The sequence below is a fragment of the Miniopterus natalensis genome, chromosome 17, assembly GCF_054644295.1.
Source record: "Miniopterus natalensis isolate mMinNat1 chromosome 17, mMinNat1.hap1, whole genome shotgun sequence".
In the NCBI taxonomy this organism is placed as follows: domain Eukaryota; kingdom Metazoa; phylum Chordata; class Mammalia; order Chiroptera; family Miniopteridae; genus Miniopterus; species Miniopterus natalensis.
The window spans coordinates 32541318-32563335 of NC_142097.1; the positions used below are offsets into that span (position 1 = coordinate 32541318).

Genomic DNA, 22018 nt, shown 5'->3' on the forward strand with positions numbered 1-22018 from the left:
TCTCCGCTTTTTCTTTCTTCTTTTTAAAAAAAAAAAATGTTTTAATTGATTTCAGAGAGAGGAAGGGAGAGGGAGAGAGAGAAACATCAATGATGAGAGAGTCATTGATCGGCTACCTCCTGCATGCCCCCTATTGTGGATCGAGCCCCCCCAAACCCGGACATGTGCCCTGACCAGGAATCAAGCTGTGACCTCCAGGTTCAACAACTGAGTGACAGTGGCAGGGCTCAGCTTTTTCTTTTAAGCTTTTTTTGTTAGCCTATTTTTTGCACCAACTGTAATCCGTTGCCTCAGCAGCTGCCGTGTTAAAACATTTACCTGCAATTGTTTTCATAAAATTTCCTCTGAGGACAGAGGCTTTCCTAGGCAGCTCTCAATCAGGTCAAAGACAAGACTTTAAAGTGAGGTCTTCCAGGGACCCACTGACAGGTAAAATGATAATTCCTTGGGAATGTGATTTTGTTCCATTTACTCTCTGGGGTACTGGGTCTGTGCGCTGGTTTTCAGGGTTTCCCCTGGGATGGAGAGCAAAGGTCTAGGATAGGTTAAAGCAACACAGATCACTGTTCTTACAGAAATTAATCATTTTTCTTGACTAAATGTTCCCTGGATTCCTTCAAGACTTTCGGTGAAATTTCCAGAGTTTGAAAAAGTTGATTCTGACCATTTTCGCCAGTAATTTTTTGTTTCTCTTTTAGGGATGAATTTGCATATTTCATTACTCTACCATTTTCACTGATTTACCTTCAGCATGGTTTTAAATCTCTAAAGTCTCAATGACTACAAGCTATTTAAATATTTAATAACTAGAGATAATTAGGGAACAGGAATAAAAAGAAAATGTAGCCCGGCCAGCTTGGCTCAGTGGTTGGACATCGACCCATGAACCTGGAGGTCACAGTTTGATTCCCTATTCAGGGCACATGCCCGGAGTGTGGGCTTGATCCCCCGTAGGGGGCATACAGGAGGCAGCTGATCAACGATTCATCATTCATGTTTCTATGTCTCCCTCTCCCTTCCTCTCTGAAATAAAAAATATATATATTTTTAAAAGAGAGAGAGAAAATGTAATTCTCATAGAAGCTTTCCTAGATGGGTACATGAAATTTTGCAAAGGAATTTCTATATTTGCTGGTCTCAAAAGTAAGGTTCAAGTAACAGCTGTTGAATCCTCTTTTCTTTGTAAAGTTAAACACAGTCTTTGCAGTCAGAACTGAGTTCAAATTCCAGCTCTGCTTCTTACTAGCCTGATGACAGGACAAGTTATATAACATCTCTGTGCCTCAGTTTCCTCATTTGTAAAATGGGGTAATAATAATATCTATCAATAAGGTTATTGTGCTCCCTGGCCGGTGTGGCTAAGTGGTTAGAGCATCCTCCCCACACACACTCCCCCAAGGGTCATGGGTTCGATTCCTGCTCAAGGGCATGTACCTGGGTTGCAGGTTCGATCCCGGGCCCCATGTCAGGGCTCATGCGGGAGGCAGCCAATTGTTGTGTCTCTCTCACATTGATGCTTCTCTCTCTCTCTCTCTGCCTCTCACTTTTTCCTTTCCACTCTCTCTAAAAAAAGCAATGGGAAAAAAAGCCTTGGGTGAGGATTAACAAAAAAAGAAGAAAAAGAGTGCTTTACAGATTCTAAGGGTGATCTATAGGTATAGACAGAAATTGATTTTTTTAACCTTCAAGTTTTGTAGACAAAATGAATGTAAACTTTCATAACAGTTATTGAAAATGCAGATAATTTTAATTCTATTGCATTTTTCAGAATTCTCAATCATAATCCTCTGATAACTGTTCAAGATCCATATCTTTATAATTTGCCAGAGTTAAAATATTTGTAAGTATTTCAACAATCTCATGCTCATGAGATGATTTCTGCTCTTTCTTACTTTCGTCAAAGATTAAATATTCTGCATTTTGACTAAAAAGTCCTAACTTAAATTTTAACTGGGAGATTGAAAAAGAGTTATTGGCACAGAAAAATGATTAAGAAAGAATGCACAAGGTCAAGACAGCCAGCAGAGGAAGGGAGCTGTGTTGAAGAACACATTCAGATATGAAACATGTAGATGCATGTAGAAATACCATTGATCTCAGAAAGAAAAAAGGAATGTGTTGTACATTATGTGTGGGGTTTTTTTAAGAGTAATCAAGTGGTGGTTGCAATTGAGAATGACAAGTAGGATAATGATAAAAATGACAAACAAACACAGATTGTACTGTTCACCAAGGTCATTAATTTGATGATGCCAATAAATTTAAATTTCATCAAGAGAGCTCTCTGAAATGATCATCTATGGCAAGTAAACTCTTAGGTTGGCTTCACAGAGAAGCCAGAATTGAAGTAACCAGATGTTGTTAAGTGTCTCTTTAAGTACAGAATTTTTGCCTTTAGGTTCACATCATGCATGTTTGGTCTTTCTCCTCCAGAGACATGGGAGCAACACAAATGTCATTTATAACACTTGATAACATCCTCGTGATGAACGAAAAATTGGAAAGACTGTAAGTTGATTTTTCTTATATTTATTTTCACTTAGTTGTTCTTTAAGGTTTGCTTTATTATTTTCTTAAGTCAGGTTTATTGAGGTATAATTTTTAATTAATATAATTCACTCTTTTAAAGTGTACACTTTATTGAGTTTTGATAAATGTGTAGTTATGTGCCACCATCACATTTGAGATACAGAACACTTTTGTCATCTCAAAAAGGCTCATGTTTCTTTGCAGTCAGTTTCTCCTCCCACCACCAGCCCTGGCAAGCACCAATATGATTTTTCTTGCTATAGTCTTGCCTTTTCCACAGTGCCTTAGAAATGAAATCATGTAGAGTGTAACCTTTTGTGTTTGGCTTCTTTTTCTTAGCATAACCCTTTTGAGATTCATCCATGTAGTTGCATCTGTCAGTAGTTCATTCTTTTATTGCTGTGTAGTATTTCAATTATGTGGATATACCAGTTTATTTATACAGTCATCAGTTAATGGATATTTGGGTTGTTTATAGTTTTTTGGTTATTATGACTAAAGCTGCTAAAAATACTCACATAGGGTCTTTGTGTGAAAATGTTTCCATTGCTTTGGGGTAAAATACCTAAGGGTGGGATTGCTGCATCATATGCTGAGTGCTTATTTAACTTGTTAAGAAACTGCTAAACTGTGTTCTAAGATGGTTCTATCATCTTGTCTTCCCACCAGCAGTAGATGAGGGTTGCATTTGCTCCACATTTTCACCTGATCTTTATATTTGTTTGTTGTTATTTTTAAATTAGCCTTTCCAGTAGGAATGTATTTGTATCACTGTGTGGTTTAAATTTGCATTTCTCTAATAGCTGATAATGTGGAATGTCTATGTGAAAATATCTTTTTCAATGAAGTGTCTGTTCAAATCCATTTTTTAATTGGATATTTATCTTATTATTGAGTTTTAAGAGTGTTTTTTTCTGAGTCCATTCTGTCAGATATGTGTTTAGTAAATATCTTTCCCAGGTTGTTTTTTGTCTTCATTCTATTAAAAGTATCTCTGGAGACCAGAAGTTCTTTTTTTAAATCCTTACCTGAGTATATTTTTTCCACTGATTTTTCAGAGAGTGGAAGGGAAGGAGGGAAGGTGGGGAAAGGGGGGAGAGAGAGAAAGAGAGAGAGAGAGAAGTGAGAGAGACACATCGATTGGTTGCCTCCCTCATGCTCCTGGATCTGGGCCAGGAAGGAACCTGTAACCCAGGTACATGCCACTGACCAGGAATCAAACCCTTTGGACCCTTCAGTGTGTGGGCCAGTGCTCTAACCACTGAGTAACATAGGTCAGGACAAAACCAGAAGTTTTCAATTTTAAAATTTTGATGAACTCTAATTTAGCAATTTTTTTCTTATATGACTTGTGCTTTTCTTATTTCTTTTTTTTTTAAATTTATCTTTATTGTTGAAAGTATTACAGGTGTCCCATTTTTCCCCCCGAATTGACCCCCTCCACCTCGCTCCCACCCTCTCCCCAGGCCTTCACCCTGTCATTGTCTGTGTCCATGGGTTATGCATATATGCATATAACTTCTTTGGTTAATCTCTTCCTACCCTCTACCCCCCTTCCCTCTTCCCTCTGAAATATGATTGTCTGTTACATGCCTCAATGTCTCTGGATCTATTTAGTTCATCAGGTTCTTTTGTTCATTAGCTTCTTGTTAAAGAAGACCCTTCAACATTTCCTGTAGTGCTGGTGTGGTTGTGATGAACTCCTTTAGCTTTTCCTTGTCTGAGAACCTCTTTATCTGACCTTCAGTTCTAAATGATAGCTTTGTTGGGTAGAGTAATCTTGGTTGTAGTTCCATGTTTTTCATCACTTTAAATATTTCTTGCCACTGCCTTCTGGCCTGCAAAGTTTCTGTTGAGAAATCAGCTGGCAGAGTATGGGTGCTCCCTTGTAGGTAACTAACTGCTTTTCTCTTGCTGCTTTTAAGATTCTCTCTTTGTCTTTAACCTCTGGCATTTTAATTATGATGTGTCCTGCTGTGGGTCTCTTTGAGTTCCTCTTGTTTGGGACCCCCTGTGCTTCCTGGACTTGTAAATCTATTTCTTTCCCCAGGTAGGGGAAGTTTTCTGTAATTATTTTTTCAAATAGGTTTTTAATTTCTTGCTCTCTTTCCTCTCCTCTGGCATCCCAATAATATGAATATTGGGCCTCTTGAAGTTGTCTCAGAGGCTCCTTATGCTATCTTCATATTTCTGGATTCTCTTTTCTTTTTGCTCTTCTGGTTGGGTGTTTTTTGTTTCTTTATGTTCCAAATTGCTGATTTGATTCTCAGCATCCTCTACTGTTGATTCCTTGTAAATTATTCTTCATTTCAGTTCGTGTAGCATCGATTTTCTCAATTATTTTCGTCATACTCTAATATCCTTGAGCATCCTTATAACCATTATTCTGAACTCTGTATCTGTTAGTTTGCTTGGATCTATTTTATTTAGTTCCTCTTCTAGAGATTTCTTCTGTTCTTTCCTTTGTGACATGTTTCTTTGCCTCCACATTTTGGCTGCTTCCGGGTGTTTGTTTCTATGTATTAGGTAGAGCTGCTATGTCTCCTGGAATTTGTAGAGTGGTTTTGTGTAGTAGGTGTCCTGTAGGGTCCAGGGGCTCAGCCTCCCCAGTCACCTGAGCTGGGCCCTCTAGGTGCTCCCCTGTGTGGGCTATGTGTACTGTCCTATTGTAGTTGAGCCTTGGTTGCTGTTGGCGTCACTGGGAGGAACTGACACCCAAGCGAATCCGCTGTGAGGACCAGCTGCAGCTACAACCAAAGAGCTGCTGTGCTGGAGACACCCCTATGGAGCAGGATTTACTTCAGTGGGGCTTTGGTGTTCACCAAGTGCCCCCTTGAGTGTCACTTGTGGATGTGGTAGGGTTGTAATCCAGCGTGGTTGAGTCTGACCACTAGGTGAACTGTCTCTGGGGCCTCTTGGGAGGTGCAAAGTCAGCCTGTGCCAGTGCCTTGCCCAGGGCCACCCAGCATGAGCTACACAGCAAACCGTAGTTGGCTGCTACTTGTGCTGGGCTTGGCGTTGTCCAGGAGAGGCCCAGCTATGAGCCAATGCAGCTGCCGCTAGTGCCAGGCCTGGGGCCACTTATCAAGCCGTATGGGGCCCGCTGCTGCTTGTTTGAGCGATTTTAGGAAAGTCCAAAGCATGAGGCTCAAGAGGCCACTTGCACAGAAAAGCCCCTGGAAATGGCCTGGATGAGCTGCAGGTGGGGAGGGGCGGGGCCTCTGGGAGTCACGGGGCGGGGCCAAAGGTGTGTAAGGTGCTGGCGATTCAAACATGGCGCCTGCCTGCCGGCTGTGTGGGGGGAGGACTCGCCCAAGGAGCCATGGCCTCCGCCAGCCCTTCTGCCTGGGAGGAAGCTGCCCCTCCAGCTCTCGCCCCAATTTCAGGCAGGTTAGTTCCTCCCCGAGTGTCCCGGGTCCTTTCAGGCTGCTCCCGGCGCTGGGCTCAGAGGGAGCGTCCGAGTGAGTCCACACTCGGGCCCTTTAGAGGAGCTGCTGGGGCTCCCGCAGCCTCCGCGACCCTCAGGGACAGTCCCCACTGGGTTTCACAGCTGAAGGTGTGGGGCCGTCTCTTCCCGGCCCTGGAGCCCTGGGCTGGGGGCTGTGGGAAAACCCCCACCCAGAGATGTCCCTCCCGGGTTTACCCCGCGGCACCCGGTGTGGGCCCCGGCGCCTCTCTCCAATTCAGCCCCGATCGGCCCGCGTCTCCGCCCCTCCTCCCGTCTCGGTGCTCCTTCAGCTCCCTGGTTGTGGGGCTTCTGTGCAGCCAGATCTCAGGAGGCTCTGAGTGATGGTGGTTCTGTATTTTAGTTGTAATTTTGATGTGGTTGCGGGAGGCGGCGGGTGCAGCTGCTACTTGCGCTGCCATCTTGTTTCTTCTCCTCGTTTCTTATCTAGGAAAGTTTTGTGTGTGAGACCCCATTGTCTAATCCAAAATCATAGAGATTTTCTCCTGTGTTTTCTTCCAGAAGTTAATCTAGTTATATTTAGGTATGATCCATTTTGAGTTAATTTTTATATATGGTGTAAGTAAGGGTCCATTATTATTATTATCATTATTATTATTATTATTTTGCAGTTTGAAAGATATTTCTGTGGACCCCTATTGTGACAATTTATCACAGAACTTACTGCACCTTAATTTGTGCCCCTCCTTCCAATATTGCAGGCTAATAGAATCTTGCTGTTATGTCCAGGATAGTTGAGATTTCATGAAATTAGTATGGGAAAGGGCTCTGCAATTAGCAGTCTGCTCTAATTGCTTTTGACAGGTCAGCCTACCAATGACTGTCTTCCCCACATTGTAGAATCTATTGGCGACTGCTCTAGCCTCACCTTCCTCAGCCTTCCTCAACCTTCCTCAGCCTTCCTCAGCCTTCCTCAGCCTTCCTCAGCCTTCCTCAGCCTTCCTCAGCCTTCCTCAGCATCTGCCATAGTCCCTCCCTTGTCAGTTAGATGACTTCCTCTCTGGATATTCAAAACCATTGCTCTGTATAACTACAATACTATTAATGCACTGAAGAAATTAAATTCCTGCACTATAATACTATAATAAAGACTTGATATTCAAAGTTCCCCAGTTGTCTATATCATTTATTTTTAACTTTTTAAAGGTACAATTGACATAAAATAATTTGTGTGTACATATATATATATATTCCTATATCATGAAGCTATCATCAAAGTCAAACTGTCCATCGCCTCAAAAAGTTTCAACATGTCTCTTTGTAATTCCTCCTTCCCACCCTCCTTGCCCTCCCCAATCCCCGTGCAAACATGGATCTGCTTTCTGTTGCTATAGGCTAATTTGCATTTTCTAGAGTTTTATATAAACGGAATCATACAGCATCTACTCTTTTCTAACTGGCTTCTTTTATTCAGATGATTATTTTAAGATTCATCCATGTTGTGATGTGTATCAATAATTCATTTCTTTTTATTGCTGAATAGTATTCCATTATATTATTATTATTACTATTATTATTATTACTTTTTAATCCTCGCCCGAGTATATTTTTTCTATTGCTTTTTCAGAGAGAGTGGAAGGGAGAGAGTGAGAGAGAGAGAAACTTCTATGTGAGAGAGACACATCAATTGGTTGCCTCCTGCACGCAGGATCAAGCCTACAACTCAGGTATGTGCCCTTGACAGGAATTGAACTGAGACCCTTCAGTTTGAGGGGCGACACTCTAACCACTGAGCCAAACTGGCTAGGTCCTCAATAATATTCTTTAAATCTGTTTTATTTTTATTTAAGATCCACTCAAAGATCAGGCATCATGTGTCATGTCTTTGTTTCCTTTAGTCTAAAACATTTTCCTACCCTTTTTTGGGGGGTGGAGGGGGTCTTTTATAACACTGGCATTTTTTATCTGTCTAAGATAGTTGTTTTGTAAATTGTCCCACAGTCTGGATTAGTCTTTTTGCTCATGATTAGATTCAAGGTAAACCATTTTGGAAAGAATCCTATCTGGGTGATGTATTCTCCCTACCTCACCATTTCAAGTGGCACATAATGCTAAATTTGATAATTTGGTGAAGGTGGTATCTTCCAGATCTCTCCATTGTAAAGTTATTTTTTCCCCTTGGTAATTCATAACTAATCTGTGGGATGATACTTTGGGATCAGTAAAGATTCCACTCTTAACTTCTTACTCCAACTGTGCATCAATTATAATCCGTGCCTGAATTGATTATGGCATTGCTGTTTACAAAGTGACAATTTTTTCTAATTCTATTATTCATCTATATTTATTAGCTGGCATTATTCTATAAGTAATAGCTCCCCTATTTTATTTTTGAGTATCATTATGAACTCATGGGCTCTTCTTTAAATTAATTATGTTATACCTTATTATCATTATTCTTTTGAATGTTCAAATTGCCCAGATTTGGCCAAGGCAATCTGTTATTATTTAACCACACAATATGTTTTATGCCCATAATAATTTCTAATATATTTACCACTCACAGTCAGGAATTGAGAAAGGGACTCTGTAAGTTGGGGCTTACCCAGAGCCTTGTTAGAAGTCTTCCTCTCTCTGTACTCTGAACCCAAAGTGAGACTTCTGGGTTGGGAGAAGGAGATACATCTGAATGAAGCTACAGATCAGTGTCACCCAATTCTAATCCCCATCACCTTTATTCTAGGCATCCCGTACCCACTGCAATTGGTACCCTTCTGTTGGGCACTTCTGTTCTCCTCCCTATTTATTTACAATATTCAAGAGTAACAAGTGTCCAACTGATCCATACCAAACTGTTCAGGCCATATGCTCCAACAACTCTTTTCTGCCCAGCCCTGTGGTAGCCTTGGCCTACCTCTCTACCTACTCAAGTAACTCCTTTCTCACTAATATAATTCTCTATGTTTCCAATTATAGGATCTTACCAACCCATTTGGCCTGCTGCCTCTGCCAATTTAGAGATGATATTGAGACTGTCTCCCAGACAGTCAGTCTGCAATGTGACCCTGAATGTCTGACAAATACACCTTGTGGTGAGCATGAATTGCCTGATGATAAATTTATTATTTTTTATTTTATGCTTTACTTTTTATTTTTAATTAATGATAAATTTTTAAGCAAACAATATAACTATTATTTTTATTCATTTATTCAGAGTTCAACTCTTTAAAATTTTAAGAACTACTCCTTACTAAACATCAGATGAAGGAACAAGGGAGAGAAATGGAAGGGGGAAGGGAATTAACATTAATGGCCACATAGTGTGTGTTGTGCTCCCTGCTTAGTGCTTTATTTACTTCCAAATGAGAACTTGTTCATTCATGTGTCACAGTTTGTAAATTGTTTTCTATGCATTAGGTTTCAGTTGCCCTTTGCCTTGTAGGACAGGTATAGAAACATTTTTATTTTGTTTGTTTTTGCAAGTTTATAAAAAGAGTACACATGATGCTATTTTATGAAACTTTTATTTGGAACTTGAGAATTTCTGGATCTATCACCAGAAGCTGCTACCAAGCCCTTCTAATGGATGGGAGGGCTCTTGTATTCTTAGGCTGTCCAACTCTGAGCTTGCTCTGAAACATAAGGTTTTCTGTCCACCAATTATTTTTCTATACATTAGGTTTATTGGCACCTACTCGATAACTTCCAAAATGTGCTTTCATGCCCAGATGGGTTGAATACGAGTCTCTGTCAGTGATCTGGGCACATTATAAATATTAACGCTGTGCTTCTTATATAAAGACAGTGTTTCTTATTTTTCAGAACAATGTGTTGACCAATTATATTACTCCCTTCTACCCCAAGGGTGAGCAGAACAGGCATTTTAATCTCCTTTTACAGGTGATTAACAAGATCAGAAAGTGCTAAATGTTGTCACCTAATGCCCAGGTCTCTGGCTCCCATTTTTGGGCTCCCCACTAGTCCATGCCCCTCCTTTCTCAGGACACTTACCTCCTCCTCTGACCTTAACCACCAGCAGCAATACTTTTGATTTTTCTGGAAAAGAAACCCAGTTGCACAATGGCCCACTTGATCTTCATGCAGTGAGAAGCTTTGGCTGGTTCCCCAAATAAAGCTGAAAATATAAGAAATGACATGAAATGAAAGCACAGTAGGCATCTGACAAAAGTTGTTTTTTCCCTTCTGTGTTTTAGGACCCCAAGTATTATTCCATAGATTCACTGAACATTCCACAGTGGTACACAACCTGGCAAATCTCTTAACATACATCCCAGATGCCTACCTAAATTTTAAGCAAAGAGCAAGGGTAGACACATTTTTTTTCCTGTATAGAGCCTCCTGCTATAGGGGCTGGGATATGTGGAAGCAGGGACCAGGCTAAGGAATCTGTGGGAAAGTGGAGAAGGGCATGTCCTGATGATGACCTGTTCGCAGTGGGTGTTAATCGTGGTCATCTGCGATGGTAGCAAGAATAGGAGCACCCTGAAGAGGTGGAGAGAGGAAGCCTCATGCTCCCTCTGCATCTGAGGCAGGACAGGATGGGGTACATGAAAGTGAGGAGTCACAGTAGATCTGCGGGGGGTGTAACTGAGTGGGGTCTTCCAGCCTTGGCTTTTCTTCAGTACCCGGCAATTGGCGTTTGGGATCCAGTGGAATAATCCTAGATATAGTTAGTATATTTCATACTATGGAGTTTTCTGAGTATATAACTACTTTTAAAAAATATACCTTTTCTCCTTATGTTGTGTTAACAATCATAGGTTTAAGTTGGGATTTATTTTTCTCATCTGTATGTGGCACTCAAATATTTGTTGATCCCCTATTTATTTCCCTGGGATATATGGCTGTGTACTGACAAAAAGCTGTCCCATGAGTCCTTCAGTATCAAAAGTGCTCTATATTTTGTTGACAGATGAAGAGCTACTAATAGAAGGACCGTTCATGAAATTGTTACGAAGCCGGGGGAACACCAGTGCTGAGCTGACTATCGTGGCAGAGAAGACACCCTCATACAAAAATGGTGACAATTCATCATCCCTCATGAGTGAGCAGCTAGACTTTAATTATAAAAGTGATGTTATTAGTGCACTAAATTACATATTGCCTTATTTCTTGGAGGGAAATGCAGAAGATATAGAATCAACATTATTGCCATTCATTAAACTCACTTTTTCAAATGTACCCGATGCAGATATGCCCGAGACATTTGAAAAACAACAGAGGGAACCCTTCTCTTAAACCTGAATTTGACAATCAAGTTACAAAAATAAATTGAAGAGACTCTATTTTCTGGAACAGGCCTCCTGATGAAGCTTCTTACTGATCAAGAAATAAAGGTTTCCAAATCAGAGTGGGATACAGAACAATGGAAAAATGAGAGGGCAGGATTCCAGGGTGAACAGGAAGAGGAGCCAAAAGAGGTGAGGACAGCTTCGGAAATACAGGACTTGGGCTTTTAGTCAGTTTAGGAACATGCCGTGAAAGTCCCCAGGCAGCATGACCAGGGAGCGTAGTCTGAATCTTGTCTTGACCATGTGACTTTGGCTAAGAGTGATCTTCCACTTTGCTCATTTCGAGAATGGTGTCACTGTCCCTAGGATAGACGAGAAGGGGACCTAACACCCAAGATAAATAAATCATATAAGAAAATCTCAGATTACATAACATATTAGATTTGGTATGTTCTTTAAGAACCACTTGAAAGAGGGGTTTTAGAGTAGTAGTTAAGAATAGTTAGCTATTCTTTAGAATAGGCCAGAGAATAGTTTTTATCCTTCCCATGTCTTTGTTATTGTTTTTTTAATGTTCTTTGTTGTTGTTTTTTTGTTTATTTTAGGCCAGGAAAGTGCCAGGATATAACAAGAAACTCCTCATGGCAACACCTGTGATTGGAGTAACAACATTTTTTATTATAATTTTCTGTCTCATTGTGGTAAGACAACAGTTAAATCAGTTTTCCAAAATATATTCTGTCTTTGGAGTAGATTCAGAATGCACAAACTGAAAATCAAAGCCACTTTCCCACCAATTCCTACTTGATATGCTTCTTTAGTCATGAGCACTGAGATATGCTTTGTTCTTTTTTTCTTAAATGTTTTTATTGATTTTTTTTTTTTTTTTTTTTTTTACAGGGAGAGGAAAGGAGAAGGAGAGGGAGAGAGAAACATCCATGATGAGAGAGAAACATCATGGGTCGGCTGCCTCCTGCACACCCCCTACTGGGGATAGAGCCCGAAACCTGGGCATGTGCCCCGACCTGGAATAGAACCAGTGACCTCCTGGTTCATGGGTTGACTCTCAACCACTGAGCGACACTGTTTGAGCTGTTTTTTTTATTACAAATTATATTCCAGGGATTTTTAAAGGAACCCCACTCCCAAAGGTCTCTGTGGAATTAAAATCAAGATAACAAGCCACTAGACTTTCGAATCTTAAGTTTAATAGGCTAGAATTATGATAGTAACATTTGTTCAACTCTGAACAAACGATGTCGATTTGATGTACTCACCAATTACTCTCTTTCTACCACTGATTTCTTTCCTTATTGGCTGGAATGAGAAAAGATATAGAATCTCCACCCTCATGAAGCTAGGTCATCCTGGCAGAAAGGACAGGGCTAAAGAGATAAAAGTGTGATCTTGTCAATTCATAAGATTTACTTAGCAGCTTTCTTCTCCAGTGTGTAAGGCATGGTGTGAATAGGTTCAGTTAAAACACTGCAACCTAAATCCTGCATCAGACTTCTCTAAAGCATGTCATTTTATTTACTTACTTACTTACTTACTTACTTATTATTTTTAATCCTCACCCAAGGATATTTTTTCTATTGCTTTTCAGAGAGAGTGGAAGGGGGAGAGAGGGAGAAATATCAATGTGAGAGAGACCCACTGATTGGTTGCCTCCCGCGAGTGCCCCAAGACGGGGCTGGGGATCAAGCCTGCAACTGAGGTACGTGCCCTTGGCCTGAAATGAACCCGGGAAACTTCCATCCATGTGCCGATGCTCTAACCACTCAGGAAACTGGCTAGGGCTGGTAAACAATTTTTTAAAAGGTGGCTCCCCAAGAGAGAATTACCAAAGTGAACATGTCACGGAGCAGAGCAGAGATGTGTAAAGACTAAATGGCTTCAGACCCATGTGTTTCTAAGACTCTTGAAATGTCACCTTTTAATATTCTAATCTGTGGAAGAAAATTAATAAATCGTAATAGAAAAGCTACCTAACTATTTGAGGGGGAAATAATAACCGATCTCTATTTCTTGCCTTAAATAAACATATTCAAGTAAATGTAAAAAGAAAAAGAAAAAAAAAAAAGGAACCCGTAAAAGTACTAGAAGAAAATAGAAGCAATATTTTTATAATCTGGTGGTAGGAAATAGCTTTCTGAGCCTAATACCACAGGCAGAATCTTTGATAAATTTGAACTTATCTGTGACACCATTAGCAAACTTAGCACTGGTTTCTGTCAAGCATAGGATGAAGAGTTTTCCATAGCTTGTCTGATTCAATCCCCACAATCCTGTGAGGATGATAGTACCACCCTCTTCCATAGATGAAGCACATCAACTTAAGTTCCCAGTGGCAAAGCCAAAAGCAGGACCCTGTTTTGCCTACTGCAAAGCCTGTGCTTCTTACTTCACCATTCTGTCTCCTTAAAGACAAAACCACTGGGGAATATCTGAAACATTGAAATTGAACGAAAGCCACTAAAGGATTAAGATATGCAATATAAAAAGAATTCCATAAATCAACTGGAAGAAGACAATCGAGGGGAAAAGGGGGCAAGAGCTGTGAAGAGCAGGATGAGTGGGCACAGTCTGTTACCATATCTCCCAGTCTTCTCATGGCTTAAGGAGTGGGGTTCTGGTGGTGAGGCCTTTGTCATTTTACAGTATGAAAGTAGTCTCTGATATTTTCTTCTAGTCCTTTTTATAACATTTCTTGTTCTAATTTTAAAAAAAATCTATCATTGGTTTTATTTGTTTTTCCTGTGGTTGACTGTTTTCCCCTACATGAAGATCCAATTGTCTTCAAATCTTTTATTGAATGGCTTATTCTTTCTTCACTAATCTGAAATACTATCTTTGTCAGAACTCTATTGTGTAGATCCAGTTATCTTTTTCTGTACCTGTACAGCAGTATCACTATGTAATTCCAGCTCCTTCATAACCTTTTTTGATATCTGGTAGGGTAAGCTCCTCCCTCTTTATCTTCTTTTTCATACATTTCATAGCTATTCTTGCATATTTTCTCTTCCAAATGTTAGCTGGCCAGTTTTTGTTTAAAACCTATCTTGGGCCTTGGCCGGTGTGGCTCACTTGGTTGGAGTGTCATCCTATGCACCAAAGGGTCATGGGTTCGATTCCCAGTCAGGGCACATACTCAGGTTGTGGGCTCGATCCCCAGTTGGGGGGGGGAGGCAACCCACTGATGTTTCTCCCTCACATCGACGTTTCTCTCTCTCAACCTCCTCCTTACTCTCTCAAATCAATTTTTTTAAAAATCTTGAAATTTGAATAGGATTGCATTGCATTTGTAGGTTAATTCAAGAAGAATTGGCATTTTTACAACATTCTAGGGACACAGTACCTCATGTCCTGTATTCTTCCTAATGTCCTTCAGAAGTTTTAATGTTTTCATGACATAGGTCTTACACATTTTTTGTTAAGTTTATTTCTGGGAACTTTATTATTTTATTGATATTGGAAATGGGCTCTTTCTTTCATTTTTTAATTAGCTATTTGTGGCCTGTAAGAAAACTATTGAGGTTTGCATGTTGATCTCTTGATTTTGGATTTTGCCGTCTTACTGAATTGTTGTAGTACTGCCAGTAAAATTTTAATCTATGTTCTTGGGCTTTTTAGGTTGTGCATCATCTCATGTGCAAATATGCTTTTTCACTTTCTTTCCAGTACTTCATTTTTCTTGTTAAATTGATTAGGACCTTCTCAACATTGATGAACAGTAACAGTAATAACAGGCATCCTACTCCTGTTCTTGACCCTAAAACAAGCTGCTGTGTAGGTGTCTGGTAGATACTTTCACTTTCTTTTCCTAGTTCCAAGAGTTTTTATTAGGAATTATCTGCTGAGTGTTATCTAAAACAGCCAGTAAAATGCATTGCCAGCTGCATGCAAGATCCTAAGTTAGGGACTAGGAAGAGTCAAAGGACTATTCAACAGAGTTCCTGTCCTCAAAAAAGTTGTCATCTCACTTAAAAGGGAACAAATAAAGCTTTACAGATCACTGTCATTGTGATGAATAATCATGATGTTGTTTTCTTCCAAAACAGATTTGTCACAGGAAAGAGGCTACAGAAAGAAGCTCAAGGTAAATATAAGTCCAGCAATTTTTAAAGTAAAGTTTTAAAAGTAGAGGAACTTCCTCTTCCTGTAAATGGCCAGCAGTGACCTCTGAAAATGACCCAGATAACCCCGCAGAATCATGAAAGTCAAGAGGTTTAAACCTTTGTGTTCACTTTAAGAACACCCGTGACAACAATGAAGATACATTTAAAAAACAAACAAACCAAAAAAAAGAATACCTGTGAAACTACGGAGGCCATCAAGGGTATGCGTATCCAAAAAGCCACCAAGCATCTGAAGGATGTCACTTTACAGAAGCAGTGTGTGCCATTCCCTCATTACAATGGTGGAGTTGGTAGGTGTGCACAGCCCAAGAGTGGGGCTGGGCGCAGGGTCGGTGGCCTAAAAAGAGTGCTGAATTTTTGCTGCACATGCTTAAAAATGCAGAAAGCGATGCCGAGTTTAAGGGTTTAGATGTAGATTCTCTGGTCACTGAGCGCATCTGGGTGAACAAAGCTCCCCAGATGCGGTGCAGAACTTACAGAGCTCATGGGTGGATTAACCCACACGTGAGCTCTCCCTGCCACATGGAGATGATCCTACTGCAAAAGAGCAGATTGTTCCTAAAACGGAGAGGAGGCTGCACAGAAGAAAAAGATATCCCAGAGGACCTTAAAAATCAAAAACTTATGGCCCAGAAGTAAATTCATCATAAAATAAGTGCTAATAAAAGAAACAAAACAAAAAACTAGAGGAGAACTGAGAACTCATTCATTTCAATCTCCTCAATTTACAGTGAGGAAAACATCAGATTTGGAAAGAATAGTTATTTATCCTGATGCTTTGTCTGGATTTTGCAAAATTAGCTCCCTAGCCAAAGCTGTGATAGAATGGGACTGGCACAGATGCATCTGCTGTCAGCAGTCCTTTGAGGAAACGGTGCAGAGGGAGAGAGAGGTCTTGGTTGTATGTGTTCCTGCTGGTGGTGGAGGATCTGGGGAAGGGGTGGGGAAGCCACCTGGTCTTAGGGTAAGGGCGCTAGTCTCCTCCAAGGCCCATGGAAGGTGGAATGTATGAGTCCTTCCTGTAAAGTAGCAGGAAAACTTCCCTTTTATGCTACCCGTTTTCAGGGCCCTACTCTCTATTCCCTTCATCCAAACCAGAGAATTTTAACTGGGAGAGACCTTAGACAGTAGTTTGTCTTTTCCTTTAACAAAAAGGGAATGGAGAAGGGGAAAGGAAAGATACCTTGCCCCATGGTCACACTGCTAGTGAGTGTCAGAAAGAAGATGGTTACTTTCCCTTTGGGGACTTCTCCATTGATTATACTGTACTTGGGCTGTGAGCTACATTTTATGTCACAACTCGGTCCACACACATCATATAGACATAAGTAGTTTCTAAAACAAACTTATTATGCACTCTGATTTTTTCCTATTCTGTTTGTATTCAAAAACAGTACTTTGTATTTTAGCATCAGCTATGACCTTTAAACTGATTCACAACTCATTCGTCAGTGACAGCCTGCAGTATGAAAGTCAGCAAGCTAGATAACTTTGCTAGCTGGAGTCAGGCATTTAATTGGTGTGATTTAACTTATAGGAAAAAGCAGGTAGGAAAATAAAAGCACCCCCCACCCTGCCCCAGAAAATGATGCATGAGACTAAGTCTAAAGGGGACCAATGTAAAATGCTTCTGGAGAGAGTAAACTGCTTTTGCCCAGTGTGGCTGTGCTTTTTGATTTTTGTTCATTGCATGAGGGCACTTGGCCAAGGGCCGAGAAGGTGAGTGGGGCTGAAAATCCTGCCTATACTCCATGCCAAGCCACATACAAAGGCCCCCCAGAGACATTGTGGGGCCATTTTAAATAGACACAGGAAACTTCTGGAAGCCCAGCATGCAAGGAATCATTGTCAAGTTTCCAGGTCTATGGTGATTTTGCTCATGAGTATGGACCCAGGTACCCATTTAGTCCTAATAAGACCTGAGCTTTATGTGTGAGAGACACATAAAATGGCATGAATCACTAATTGTTGGTATGTATTTTCCTCCAAGTGGCTTCTTTCCATCTCTCCGGAGTAAGAGCTGCTCATCAGAACAGGAGATGGAGGTAAATTTGAAGAAGATGAAGTACTGTGGCGGGACAAGGCCGGCGAACACAGAGCTCATATTTCCCTCTGTTTTCTAGGAGGGCGGGTTCTGGAGAAGGCGCCCCCTTTGGCTGAAGGATATGTATAGACCTCTCGGTTCCACGAAAACGAAGAGAAAGGTGGAGCAGAAGCCACGGCACAATGAGAATGAGCTTTTCATGAAAATGTAAATGATTGGGAGCAATTGAGAATTCTTGTCTAAAATGAGGAAGTAATGAATAGTTTAATCGTTTCTTTCAAGAGTAAAAGCCTTGGCCTTCTTGTCACCCCAGGAAGCAGAGTGAAGTCACCTCCTCATCAGCCAGGATTGAAGTATCAGACTCTACTGCTGAAGAGACAGGAGGAGAGGAAAGTGCAACATGAAACCGCCACTGAGTGAACCCCATCCCATCCTCAGGCTTAGCATTGTTAATAAAACATATATTTGAAATGTATCAATTCATAACCAACTCTAGCCATGAGGTAAGGAGTTAAAGTGTAAATAGTTAAGTATTTATATGAAAATAACAAGGACCATAGGCAAGAAAAGCTGGGCTGAAGCTGAATCCCTGGGGAAGCCAGTACCTCCTCAAGTGGCAGTGTGGTCCAACAAGGTGAAGAGGGGCTTCTCTCCCTCGGCTCCCCAATACAGCCCGTCCCTGAGAACTGGAAGACACATCCTCCACAAGGAGTGTAGGTTATTCTGGTGCTCTGTCCCCAAGCTCACCAAGGACCAGTTATTTACAACATACTTGACGTCCTGTCCATGGAGGGTCATTCACTTCCAGCCCTTCTCATCAGGTCTTTGGGGTTGTCAGAGTATTTGGATGCCTGAGCCTACCTGCACGGTGGGGGCTGTCTTTTTCCCAAGCTCTTAAGATTATGCACAAATGTGTGTCCTGTCTTGGTGTAGTGGGTTCTCCACCCTTACAAGGTAGTAGAAAATTCACAGTAGGTTTTTGGAGTTTCTTTTTTAATTGAAAAAACTCCCAACTATTGGATAGCTAGCAGGGAGGTGCTGGAAAGACAGGGTAAAGAGGAATGTGTGGGAGCAGGAACTGCCCAAGACTTTCCTCCTCAGACCTTCATTTCAGAAAACGTACTGGTGGGGCCGCTTCTCCATTCACTTGTCCTGCCTCAGCCTCTCCAGACCCCACTGAGGGTCGTGTGTGTTGCTCAGCTCCCTCCAGCTCATTCCAGCACCAAACCTACCCACTTCCTTCTGTGTCCAACACAGATCCATGGCTGCTTGATTCCAAGTGATAATGCCCAGGTTCCTCCACTCCTGCAAAGAGAGTCAGTCATTACTCAGGCACATTCAGTAAGTCAGTGAGACTTAAATGCCTGAGTGATTAAAATGAATTCTGCATGAACAAGATTTAATAATCGACCTAAGTGACCACAAATAAATGCTGGTGGCTTTCCAATATGAGATGAAGAATGGTGCCAACCACACACAGGACAAAAGCACAGAGCGTGCCAGTGCAGTAGTGGGACTGACTGGGAAACAGCTCAGCATGTTTTGTGGCAGGGGAAACCCAGAATTCATATTTCCCTGTCTGTTTTCTAGGAGGGCTTTTTCTGGAGAAGGCAGCCACTTTGGCTAAGGGATATGTATAGATCTCTCAATGCCACATGCAAGCAAAACATGGCACAGAAGCTACATGACAAGGGTTTGTCTGATGATGAGATTTTCAATAAGGATAAAGGGTAAATGATTGGGGACAATTTAGAATTATCTAAAATGGTTAGGTGTAGGGTTCCAGGCAGAGTGAACAGGTCTCCAGTTCCTATCTGGTCTATTAGTTTGCTGATGCTATTCTCTTGGTGCCTGCCCAAAGTTTCTTACTGAGAATGAAAACTAATGTTTTTCTCTGTGTTGACCAGTGAGCCAGCAAATATATACTATGTTTAAAGCACAGCCTGGGAACTGGGATCTGTGAAGTGCTGGGAATCCAGGAGGTGAGGAGAAACAAATGAGACAGCACTGGAGGCTCATTTCCTGTCCTCTTTCAGTAGCTCAGCAGCTAGCTAGCTCAGCAGGTACCAGAGAGCAATGGAAAAAAGAGAGTCCCCTTTTCTAATGAGATCATTTCTTTCATCAAGCAGCTTCCATGTTGGTGGTATAGATGTTCCCTGCCTCACCATCCCTATAAATCTGATGCATTCCAGGAAGGCTCCCTCTCTACAGGAGCTGTAGCTATGGGACACATGGTCCAACTAAGTCTGGCTTAATCCCTTTATCTGAAAGTTTGGGGATTGAGTAAATTCTGTTATTGCTCTGCTTGTAAGTTTTCCCCCAAAACAACAAAACCCTACTTTATATTTGCACATTTGTACTCTTTACAAAACAGAGGGTCAAGGAATTTCGTGCCCAGGAAAATCTATAGGCTGTTGGCACAGCAAATGTTATGTATGGTACACAGGAAGACCTGGAGCCTGGGGCCAACGTCTCCAACCATTACAAGGGCATTATTCATTAATATACAAGCTCACAGGATCTCAAGTCTGTCTAGCTGAACCCCTGTATCACACAGTGTATTGATTACCTGGTGCTATGTAACAGATCACATGAAAATAGTGGCTTAAGACAATAAACATCACTCACAATTTCTGTGAGTCGAGAATTTAGGAGTGGCTTGGGCAGTTCTGGCTCTGGGTCTCTCATGTGGTTCTCAAGATATTGGCCAAGGCTGCAGTCATCTGAAGGCTTGACTGAGGCTGGAGGGTCTACTTGTTTATTCTCACTTAGATACAGTATTCTATTATATGAATAGTCCAGAATGTATTTATCTATTCTATAGCTGACATAGAGATTGTTTTTTATTTTTAGCTAGCATGAAGAAAGCGGCTATGAATATTCTTATGCATGACTCTTGGTGAACCCATGTACTCAGGAGTTGAATTTCTGGATCAGAGGGTAGGATGAGTTTGCTCAGCTTCAGTAGATATGGCGAATTTCCCAAAGTAGTTTTTACAAATTACATCCTCACTACCAGTGAATCAGAGCTTCCTTGCGAACATTTGATATTGGAAGTCTTTTTCATTTTAGACCTAGTGGGTGTACAAGGATATCAAATTGTGGTTTTAATTTACCTTTCTCATCAAAGGACATTGTAATGAGCTTTCCAGATGAGAAAAAGCTAAAGGAGTTCATCACCACCAAACCAGTATTACATAAAAATGTAAAAAGGGTCTTCTTTAAAAAGAAGGGGGGGAAAAGAGATCAAAAATATGAATAATAAAATGGCAATACATATATCTCTATCAACAATGGAATCTTAAAAACAAATGAACAAGCAGGACAGAGACACTCCTAGATACAGAGAATATTATGACAGTTGCCAGATAGAAGGGGTTTTGGGGGGATAGGTGAAAAAGTTGAAGGGATTAAGAAAAAAGGTGAAGTACAAATTGGACCCGGGCTGATGTGGCTCAGTGATGAGAGCATCGGCCCACAGACCAAAGGGTTGAGGGCTCAATTCCTGGTCAAGGGCACGTACCTGGGTTTCAAGTTCCTATGCCAGGCTCGTGTGGGAGGCAACCAATTGATGCGTCTCTCTCACATTGATGTTTCGCTCCCCCTCCCTTCCTCCCTTCCACTCTATCTAAAAGCAATGGAAAAATATCCCTGGGTGAGGATTAACAAAACCAAAAAAAAAAAAAATACAAATTGGTAGTACAGAATAGTCATGGGGTTATATAGTACAGCATAGGGAATATAGTCAGTAAAAAAATTTTTAAATTTATCTTTATTGTTTAAAGTATTACAGATGTCCTCTTATTTCCCCATTGACCCCCGCTTCCCCCACTGTGCCCCCTTCCCCAGGCCTTCACCACACTGTTGTCTCTGTCCATGGGTCATGCATACATGCATATAAGTTCTTTGGTTAATCCCTTCCCACCCCTACCTTCCCTCTGAGAATCGTCAGTCTGTTCCATGCTTCTATGTCTCTGGATCTATTTTGTTCATCAGTTTATTTTGTTCTTTAGATTCCACATATGAGTGAGATCATGTGATACTTGTCTTTCTCTGACTGGCTTATTTCGCTTAGCACAATACTCTCCAGGTCCCTCCATGCTGTCTCAAAGGGTAAGAGATACTTCTTTTTTACAGCTGCATAGTATTCCATGGTGTCAATAATATTCTAATAACTATGTATTGTATCAGATGGGTGTAAGATTTATCGGCATGATCACACAGTAAGTTATATAATGTCTAATCACTGAAACTAATATATTGTATGTCAACTGTAATTGAAAAATAAAACATGATTTTTATTTTAATCCTCACCCGAGGATATTTTTTCCATTGCTTTCTAGAGAGAGTGTAAGGGGGGGAGGCTGAGAGAGAGAGAGAGAGAGAGAGAGAGAAACATTGATGTGAGAGAAACACATTAATTGGCTGCCTCCCGCATGAGCCCTAACTATGGTGGGATGGAGCCTGAAACACAGGTGTGTGCCCATGATTGGGAATCAAACCAACAACCCTCAGTGCACGGGCCAATGCTCTAATCGCTGAGCCACACCGGCCAGGGTAAAAAAATGATTTTTTAGAAAGATGCATAATAGCCCTTGTCTGGTGTGGCTGGCAGCGTCCCTTACATTGAAAGGTTGCTGGTTCAATT

General features: G+C 41.1%; 1 long non-coding RNA gene across 1 annotated transcript; it reads left to right on the plus strand.

Moving 5' to 3' along the window:
* Nucleotides 1-15257: 15257 nt before the first annotated feature.
* LOC107535297 (uncharacterized) lies at nucleotides 15258-17525 on the plus strand. Its single transcript, XR_015715878.1, has 3 exons — nucleotides 15258-15286; nucleotides 17317-17371; nucleotides 17450-17525. It is a non-coding gene; the product is annotated as an uncharacterized LOC107535297 (long non-coding RNA).
* The last annotated feature ends 4493 nt before the right edge of the window (nucleotides 17526-22018 follow it).